We start from the raw sequence: 8,383 nt of genomic DNA, 5'->3' as shown, positions 1-8,383 counted from the left end.
CACATTCTCACTACTACAGATTTTAAAGTTGCTCCAATTACACCTCTAGCTCCTCTGTTTTCAGTATTATCCCTGAGCTCCAACACCGCCAGTTGGCGCTCGGAAATGCCGTCTGCACAGTCAACACTTGCTGCCGTGTTATTGGGGTTCAGTACCGTCAGCTGTTCCCCTGCTGTGCGGACGGCAATTTCTCCTGCTCTGTCCACATTCTCACTACTACAGATTTTAAAGTTGCTCCAATTACACCTCTGTCTCCTCTGTTTTCAGTATTATCACTAAGCTCCAACACCGCCACTTGGCGCTCGGAAGTGCCGTCTGCAAAGTCAACACTTGCTGCCGTGTTATTGGGGTTCAGTAACGTCAGCTGTTCCCCTGCTGTGCGGATGGCAATTTCTCCTGCTCTGTCCACATTCTCACTACTACAGATTTTAAAGTTGCTCCAATTACACCTCTGTCTCCTCTGTTTTCAGTATAATCCCTGAGCTCCAACACCGCCAGTTGGTGCTCGGAAGTGCCGTCTGCACAGTGAACACTTGCTGCCGTGTTATTGGGGTTCAGTAACGTCAGCTGTTCCCCTGCTGTGCGGACGGCAATTTCTCCCGCTCTGTCCACATTCTCACTACTACAGATTTTAAAGTTGCTCCAATTACACCTCTGTCTCCTCTGTTTTCAGTATTATCCCTGAGCTCCAACACCGCCAGTTGGCGCTCGGAAGTGCCGTCTGCAAAGTCAACACTTGCTGCCGTGTTATTGGGGTTCAGTAACGTCAGCTGTTCCCCTGCTGTGCGGACGGCAATTTCTCCTGCTTTGTCCACATTCTCACTACTACAGATTTTAAAGTTGCTCCAATTACACCTCTGTCTCCTCTGTTTTCAGTATTATCCCTGAGCTCCAACACCGCCAGTTGGCGCTCGGAAGTGCCGTCTGCAAAGTCAACACTTGCTGCCGTGTTATTGGGGTTCAGTAACGTCAGCTGTTCCCCTGCTGTGCGGACGGCAATTTCTCCTGCTCTGTCCACATTCTCACTACTACAGATTTTAAAGTTGCTCCAATTACACCTCTGGCTCCTCTGTTTTCAGTATTATCCCTGAGCTCCAAAACCGCCAGTTGGCGCTCGGAAGTGCCGTCTGCAAAGTCAACTCTTGCTGCCGTGTTATTGGGGTTCAGTAACGTCAACTGTTCCCCTGCTGTGCGGACGGCAATTTCTCCTGCACTGTCCACATTCTCACTACTACAGATTTTAAAGTTGCTCCAATTACACCTGTCTCCTCTGTTTTCAGTATTATCCCTGAGCTCCAACACCGCCAGTTGGCGCTCGGAAGTGCCGTCTGCACAGTCAACACTTGCTGCCGTGTTATTGGGGTTCAGTAACGTCAGCTGTTCCCCTGCTGTGCGGACGGCAATTTTTCCTGCTCTGTCCACATTCTCACTACTACAGATTTTAAAGTTGCTCCAATTGCACCTCTGGCTCCTCTGTTTTTAGTATTTTCCCTGGGCTCCAATACCGCTAGTTGCTGCTCAGAAGTGCCGTCTGCACAGTCAACGCTTGCTCCAGTGTTATTGGGGTTCAGTAACGTCAGCTGTTCCCCAGCTGTGTGTCCGGCAAATTCTCCTGCTATGTCCATATCCACTGTACTACTGATTTAAAACTTGCTCCAATTACACCTCTGGCTCCTCTGTTTTTAGTATTTACCCTGGGCTCCAATACTGCTAGTTGCTGCTCAGAAGTGCCGTCTGCATCGTCAACGCTTGCTCCAGTGTTATTGGGGTTCAGTAACGTCAGCTGTTCCCCAGCTGTGTGTTCGGCAAATTCTCCTGCTTTGTCCACATTCACACTACTACAGATTGTAAAGTTGCTCCAATTACTCCTCTGGCTCCTCTGTTTTCAGTATTATCCCTGAGCTCCAACACCGCCAGTTGGCGCTCGGAAGTGCCGTGTGCACAGTCAACACTTGCTGCCGTGTTATTGGGGTTCAGTAACGTCAGCTGTTCCCCTGCTGTGCGGACGGCAATTTTTCCTGCTCTGTCCACATTCTCACTACTACAGATTTTAAAGTTGCTCCAATTACACCTCTGGCTCCTCTGTTTTCAGTATTATCCCTGAGCTCCAACACCGCCAGTTGGCGCTCGGAAGTGCCGTCTGCAAAGTCAACACTTGCTGCCGTGTTATTGGGGTTCAGTAACGTCAGCTGTTCCCCTGCTGTGCGGACGGCAATTTCTCCTGCTCTGTCCACATTCTCACTACTACAGATTTTAAAGTTGCTCCAATTACACCTCTGGCTCCTCTGTTTTCAGTATTATCCCTGAGCTCCAAAACCGCCAGTTGGCGCTCGGAAGTGCCGTCTGCAAAGTCAACACTTGCTGCCGTGTTATTGGGGTTCAGTAACGTCAACTGTTCCCCTGCTGTGCGGACGGCAATTTCTCCTGCACTGTCCACATTCTCACTACTACAGATTTTAAAGTTGCTCCAATTACACCTGTCTCCTCTGTTTTCAGTATTATCCCTGAGCTCCAACACCGCCAGTTGGCGCTCGGAAGTGCCGTCTGCACAGTCAACACTTGGTGCCGTGTTATTGGGGTTCAGTAACGTCAGCTGTTCCCCTGCTGTGCGGACGACAATTTTTCCTGCTCTGTCCACATTCTCACTACTACAGATTTTAAAGTTGCTCCAATTGCACCTCTGGCTCCTCTGTTTTTAGTATTTTCCCTGGGCTCCAATACCGCTAGTTGCTGCTCAGAAGTGCCGTCTGCACAGTCAACGCTTGCTCCAGTGTTATTGGGGTTCAGTAACGTCAGCTGTTCCCCAGCTGTGTGTCCGGCAAATTCTCCTGCTATGTCCATATCCACTGTACTACTGATTTAAAACTTGCTCCAATTACACCTCTGGCTCCTCTGTTTTTAGTATTTACCCTGGGCTCCAATACTGCTAGTTGCTGCTCAGAAGTGCCGTCTGCATCGTCAACGCTTGCTCCAGTGTTATTGGGGTTCAGTAACGTCAGCTGTTCCCCAGCTGTGTGTTCGGCAAATTCTCCTGCTTTGTCCACATTCTCACTACTACAGATTTTAAAGTTGCTCCAATTACACCTCTGGCTCCTCTGTTTTCAGTATTGTCCCTGAGCTCCAACACCGCCAGTTGGCGCTCGGAAGTGCCGTCTGCAAAGTCAACACTTGCTGCCGTGTTATTGGGGTTCAGTAACGTCACCTGTTCCCCTGCTGTGCGGACGGCAATTTCTCCTGCTCTGTCCACATTAACACTACTACAGATTTTAAAGTTGCTCCAATTACACCTCTGGCTCCTCTGTTTTCAGTATTATCCCTGAGCTCCAACACCGCCAGTTGGCGCTCGGAAGTGCCGTCTGCACAGTCAACACTTGCTGCCGTGTTATTGGGGTTCAGTAGCGTCAGCTGTTCCCCTGCTGTGCGGACGGCAATTTCTCCTGCTCTGTCCACATTCTCACTACTACAGATTTTAAAGTTGCTCCAATTACACCTCTGGGTCCTCTGTTTTTAGCATTATCCCTGAGCTCCAAAACCGCCAGTTGGCGCTCGGAAGTGCCGTCTGCAAAGTCAACACTTGCTGCCGTGTTATTGGGGTTCAGTAACGTCAGCTGTTCCCCTGCTGTGCGGACGGCAATTTCTCCTGCTCTGTCCACATTCTCACTACTACAGATTTTAAAGTTGCTCCAATTACACCTCTGTCTCCTCTGTTTTCAGTATTATCCCTGAGCTCCAACACCGCCAGTTGGCGCTCGGAAGTGCCGTCTGCAAAGTCAACACTTGCTGCCGTGTTATTGGGGTTCAGTAACGTCAGCTGTTCCCCTGCTGTGCGGACGGCAATTTCTCCTGCTCTGTCCACATTAACACTACTACAGATTTTAAAGTTGCTCCAATTACACCTCTGGCTCCTCTGTTTTCAGTATTATCCCTGAGCTCCAACACCGCCAGTTGGCGCTCGGAAGTGCCGTCTGCACAGTCAACACTTGCTGCCGTGTTATTGGGGTTCAGTAACGTCAGCTGTTCCCCTGCTGTGCGGACGGCAATTTTTCATGCTCTGTCCACATTCTCACTACTACAGATTTTAAAGTTGCTCCAATTACACCTCTGGCTCCTCTGTTTTTAGTATTTACCCTGGGCTCCAATACCGCTAGTTGCTGCTCAGAAGTGCCGTCTGCACAGTCAACACTTGCTCCAGTGTCATTGGGGTTCAGTAACGTCAGCTGTTCCCCAGCTGTGTGTCCGGCAAATTCTCCTGCTTTGTCCACATCCACTGTACTACTGATTTAAAACTTGCTCCAATTGCACCTCTGGCTCCTCTGTTTTTAGTATTTTCCCTGGGCTCCAATACTGCTAGTTGCTGCTCAGAAGTGCCGTCTGCACAGTCAACGCTTGCTCCAGTGTTATTGGGGTTCAGTAACGTCAGCTGTTCCCCAGCTGTGTGTTCGGCAAATTCTCCTGCTATGTCCATATCCATTGTACTACTGATTTAAAACTTGCTCCAATTACACCTCTGGCTCCTCTGTTTTTAGTATTTACCCTGGGCTCCAATACTGCTAGTTGCTGCTCAGAAGTGCCGTCTGCATCGTCAACGCTTGCTCCAGTGTTATTGGGGTTCAGTAACGTCAGCTGTTCCCCAGCTGTGTGTCCGGCAAATTCTCCTGCTTTGTCCACATCCACTGTACTACTGATTTAAAACTTGCTCCAATTACATCTCTGGCTCCTCTGTTTTTAGTATTTACCCTGGGCTCCAATACCGCTAGTTGCTGCTCAGAAGTGCCGTCTGCACAGTCAACGCTTGCTCCAGTGTTATTGGGGTTCAGTAACGTCAGCTGTTCCCCAGCTGTGTGTTCGGCAAATTCTCCTGCTCTGTCCACATTCACACTACTACAGATTGTAAAGTTGCTCCAATTACTCCTCTGGCTCCACTCTGTTTTTAGTATTTACCCTGGGTTCCAGCACCGCCAGCTGTTTCCCAGGAGTGTCTTTGGCACGGGTACTCCCTCCTGCCCAGCCTGGTTCTAGCACGCCAGCTGTTTCCGGGTAGTGTCAACGTCACTTTGCCTCCAATGCGTTGTCCTGTCGTGTTGCGGTCGGGTTAGCCGACTCTATGGTGCCTGCAGTTTAGGTGACTCCTATGTTGGCTGCGGGATCTGGCAATGAAGGCTGGTTCCATAGTGCCAATAGGACAAGCACCCCCTGTAGGACTGTGGGTTTTGGTAACTGCGGCCGGCTCGCGGCCTTGTAACTTTCTTTTACATGGGTACCTTCTGCTACCCATCCGGGTTCCAGTACCGTCAGCTGGTTCTCGGCAGTGCCTTTGGATTAGGTGCCTCCTTCTCGGTATCCAAGTTCCACCAACGTCTGCTGGTCCTTGGTAGTGCTTTCTGGCACAGGTACATCCTGCTTAGTAACCGAGTTCCAGTACCGTCAGCTTGTCTTCGGCAGTTCCATTGGCTCTTGTACCTTCTGCTACCCATCCGGGTTCCAGTACCGTCAGCTGGTCCTCGATAGTTCCATTTGCTCTTGTACCTTCTACTACCCATCCGGGTTCCAGTACCATCAGCTGGTTCTCGGCAGTGTCTTTGGCACGGGTACTCCCTCCTGCCCAGCCTGGTTCCAGCACGCCAGCTGTTTCCGGGTAGTGTCAACGTCACTTTGCCTCCAATGCGTTGTCCTGTCGTGTTGCGGTCGGGTTAGCCGACTCTATGGTGCCTGCAGTTTAGGTGACTCCTATGTGGGCTGCTGGATCTGGCAATGAAGGCTGGTTCCATAGTGCCAATAGGACAAGCACCCCCTGTAGGACTGTGGGTTTAGGTAACTGCGGCCGGCTCGCGGCCTTGAAACTTTTTTTTACATGGGTACCTTCTGCTACCCATCCGGGTTCCAGTACCGTCAGCTGGTTCTCGGCAGTGCCTTTGGATTAGGTGCCTCCTTCTCGGTATCCAAGTTCCACCAACGTCTGCTGGTCCTTGGTAGTGCTTTCTGGCACATGTACCTCCTGCTTAGTAACCGAGTTCCAGTACCATCAGCTGGTCTTCGGTAGTTCCATTGTCTCTTGTACCTTCTGCTACCCATCCGGGTTCCAGTACCGTCAGCTGGTCCTCGGTAGTTCCTCAGCCTTCTTGTACCTTCTGCTACATTTCCAAGTTCAAGCTTTTTGAAATTGTTCTTGGTAATCACTCTGGATCTCCCTGACGAGGACCCTGAAGACGAGGACCCTGAAGACCACCCCGAAGAAGACGAGGACCCCGAAGACGAGGACCCAGAAGACCAACCCGAAGAAGACGAGGACCCCGAAGACGACGACCCCTGAAGACGACGACCCTGAAGACCACCCCGAAGAAGACCAAGAAGATGACCCTGAAGAAGTTGACCAAGAGGACAAAGAAGAGAAGACAAGCACCAAGATACAGAAGAACAAGAGACAGAAAACCAAGAAGCAGAAATACAAGAAGCTGCAGAACAAAAAGCGGAAGAGCATTAAGTATAAGACTAAAAATCAGAGCAAAAGATAATATCTAAATTATAAGCAGAAGATGACTAAGCAGTGTATGGGGGTGAGTCCGTTCCTCCTCGTGGTGCCCCTGGAAAAGACCTGCTGCTGCAGGCCAAACTGAACGCGGACAAATCCTGTTGTAAATCTTTTGTGACGGGCAGAACCAAAGGTGTAAAGTCCAACCTTTTATAGATAACAACTACAGGAATGCCTGTCACAAATAAGAATATGATGAAGAAGAAGAATATGAAAAAGATGAAGAAGTAGAATATGAAGAATGTAAAAAAAAAGAATAATACGAAGAAGGTGAAGAAGAAGAAGATGAAGAAGGTGAAGAAGAAGTGGATGAAAAAGATGCTGAGGATGATGAAGGAGAAAGTGTGAGAGAAGTAAAAAAGAAGGTGAAGAGCATGGAAGTAGTGAAACCTAAATATCTGACAAAATATAAAAATATTTAACATAGTCAATATTTCCGTAACTCAGAACGTCTTAAAAAAAATATTAATTCCTGCTATTCCATTTGATTGGGCTAAACCTCTATGCCTTTATTGTCTCCCCCACCTCCCCCAATACATTCTACATTATTCTTAGTTGTTTTCCTTCATGTAGAATTAACCTACAAGGAAAGAAAGGGTTTATTTTCATTCCGATATTTCTGTCCCATTGACTTGCATTGGTTTCCGGTATCGGAATCGGCGATATCCGATACTTTTTCGGTATCGGTCCGATCCAATCCGATCCGATATTTCCCGATATCAGAAGGTATCGCTCAACACTAGTGTTTGTTGTGGCACAATTTCAGCTTTCCCATGGCCTCAGCCTCTGCATGCACCATCACGACCAGTTCCCCATCCCTTGCCGCGTACCTTGCCCATTTTAACCACTTCGCGCCAGAGCCTGTTTTTGCCTTCGTGACCGGGCCAATTTTTTCAATTCTGACCACTGTCACTTTATGAAGTAATTACTCTGGAACGCTTCAACGTATTCCCCTGATTCTGAGACTGTTTTTTCATGACATATTGTACTTCATGATAGTGGTAAAATTTCTTCCATATAACTTGCGTTTATTTGTGAAAAAATCGGAAATTTGGCGAAAATTTAGAAAATTTTGCAATTTTCAAACTTTGAATTTTCATGCCCTTAAATCAGAGAGATATGTCACACAAAATAGTTAATAAATAACATTTCCCACATGTCTACTTTACATCAGCACAATTTTGGAACCAAAATTTTTTTTTGTTAGGGAGCTATAAGGGTTAAAAGTTGACCAGCGATTTCTCATTTTTCCAACAAAATTACAAAAACATTTTTTTAGGGACCACATCATATTTGAAGTCACTTTGAGGGGTCTTTATGACAGAAAATACCCAAAATTGACACCATTCTAAAAACTGCACCCCTCAAGGTGCTCAAAACCACATTCAAGAACTTTATTAACCCTTCAGGTGCTTCACAGGAATTTTTGGAATGCGGAAAAAAAAAATTAACATTTAACTTTTTTCACAAAAATGTTACTTTAGACCCAATTTTTTTTATTTTCACAGGGGTAACAGGAAAAAATGGACCCCAAATTTTTTTGTGCAATTTCTCTTGAGCGTGCTGATACCCCATATGTGAGGGAAAACCACTGTTTGGGCGCACTGCAGGGTTCGGAAGGGAAGGAGCGCCATTAGACTTTTTGAATGTAAAATTTGTCTGAATAATTAGCAGACGCCATGTTGCGTTTGGAGAGCTCCTGATGTGCCTAAACAGTGGAAACCCCCCACAAGTGACACCATTTTGGAAACTAGACCCCTTAGGGAACTTATCTAGATGTGTGGTGAGCACCTTGAACCCCAAGGTGCTTCACAGAAGTTTATAATATTGAGCTGTAAAAATAAAATTTTCACA

Source organism: Phyllobates terribilis, unplaced genomic scaffold, assembly GCF_046119375.1.
Source record: "Phyllobates terribilis strain yellow unplaced genomic scaffold, ASM4611937v1 Scaffold_5__5_contigs__length_657084704, whole genome shotgun sequence".
In the NCBI taxonomy this organism is placed as follows: Eukaryota; Metazoa; Chordata; class Amphibia; order Anura; family Dendrobatidae; genus Phyllobates; species Phyllobates terribilis.
This window is presented reverse-complemented; position numbering follows the sequence as displayed.